At 29.6% G+C, this 1,850-nt stretch overlaps 1 non-coding gene across 1 annotated transcript; it reads left to right on the top strand.

Annotated features, from left to right (window-relative positions):
- The first annotated feature begins 1,310 nt into the window (after positions 1-1,310).
- On the top strand, positions 1,311-1,383 carry TRNAV-UAC (transfer RNA valine (anticodon UAC)). The gene has a single exon. It is a non-coding gene; the product is annotated as a tRNA-Val (tRNA).
- The last annotated feature ends 467 nt before the right edge of the window (positions 1,384-1,850 follow it).

Genomic DNA, 1,850 nt, shown 5'->3' with positions numbered 1-1,850 from the left:
TATTCAAAGATCTACAATCTAAAAATTATTCAAAGATCTACAATCTAAAAATTATTCAAAGATCTACAATCTAAATATTATTAAAAGATCTACAATCTAAAAATGATTCAAAGATCTACAATCTAAAAATGATTCAAAGATCTACAATCTAAAAATGATTCAAAGATCTACAATCTAAAAATGATTCAAAGATCTACAATCTAAAAATGACTCAAAGACCTACAATCTAAAAATTATTCAAAGATCTACATTCTAAAAATGATAAAAAGAACTACAATCTAAAAATTATTCAAAGATCTACACTCTAAAAATGATAAAAAGAACTACAATCTCAAATGATTCAAAGATCTACAATCCCAAATGATTCAAAAATCTACACTCTAAAAATGATAAACAGATCTACAATCTAAAATTGATAAAAAGATCTACAATCTAGATTGATAAAAAGATCTACAATCTAGAATGATAAAAAGATCTACAATCTAAAATGATAAAAAGATCTACAATCTAAAATTGATAAAAAGATCTACAATCTAGAATGATAAAAAGATCTACAATCTAAAATGATAAAAAGATCTACAATCTAAAAATAATTCAAAGACCTACAATCTAAAAATTATTCAAAGATCTACACTCTAAAAATGATAAAAAGAACTACAATCTAAAAATTATTCAAAGATCTACACTCTAAAAATGATAAAAAGAACTACAATCTAAAAATTATTCAAAGATCTACACTCTAAAAATGATAAAAAGAACTACAATCTCAAATGATTCAAAGATCTACAATCCCAAATGATTCAAAAATCTACACTCTAAAAATGATAAACAGATCTACAATCTAAAATTGATAAAAAGATCTACAATCTAAAATGATAAAAAGATCTACAATCTAAAAATGATAAAAAGATCTACAATCTAAAATGATAAAAAGATCTGTAATCTAAAAATGATAAAAGATCTACAATTTAAAAATTCTACAGGGCCGGTAGGCCCTTGTAGATATGACTTGATACTCTTTTGTAACGTTAAATCAAAATTCACATGCTTTTACCAATTTTCCTATGGAGATTAACATGGGGTTTTTCGTGGTATTTAACCACCTCTAACTGAAAAACTAGAGCGAAGTTACTTTTCGGAATACTCTTAATTTAACAATTAAGTATTCAGGGTGTGCGATCGGCTAGTCTAATCAGAAACAATTAAGTCTAAGTATGTTAATTTTAGTTAATTACAGAAGTACTTGTTTCGACCATCGTGATTGGACATAATAATAATGCTAGAGCTCTTCGAAAACTCAAAATAACCAAGTATCTATGGTGTAGTGGTTATCACGTCCGCTTTACACTCGGAAGGTCCCAGGTTCGAGCCCTGGTAGATACATGACTTGACTATCGCTATTGGACACAATAATAAGCTAGATCTCTTCGAAAACTCAGAATAACCAAGTATTCATTGTGTAGTGGTTATCACGTCCGCTTTACACGCGGAAGGTCCTGGGTTCGAGCCCTGGTAGATACATGTTTTGACCATCGTGATTGGACATAATAATAAGCTAGATCTCGTAGGAATCTCAGTATTACCAGGTATGTGTAGTGTAGTGGTTATCTCGTCCGCCTAGCACGCGGAAGGTGCAACGTTTGGGCCCTGCTAGATACATGTTTTGACCATCGTAATTGGACATAATAATAAGCGGTAAAGAAAGCATAATTACTCAAAATTTAATTACATTAAGACTGAAGCGACAGATATTATATAAAAACGTCTTGGTTTGGACCAAGGCCGAAAAAACAAACGATATGTGTGAGGTTTATCAATTGACTGAAGTTTCAGATATTGAAATTTTTTCT

This window comes from Phalangium opilio, unplaced genomic scaffold (assembly GCF_054372755.1).
Source record: "Phalangium opilio isolate 3A_F unplaced genomic scaffold, DU_Popi_V2 ptg000329l_1, whole genome shotgun sequence".
Classification (NCBI taxonomy): domain Eukaryota; kingdom Metazoa; phylum Arthropoda; class Arachnida; order Opiliones; family Phalangiidae; genus Phalangium; species Phalangium opilio.
Note: the sequence above shows the minus strand (reverse complement) of the source record. Positions and strands in the feature narration are given on the sequence as shown.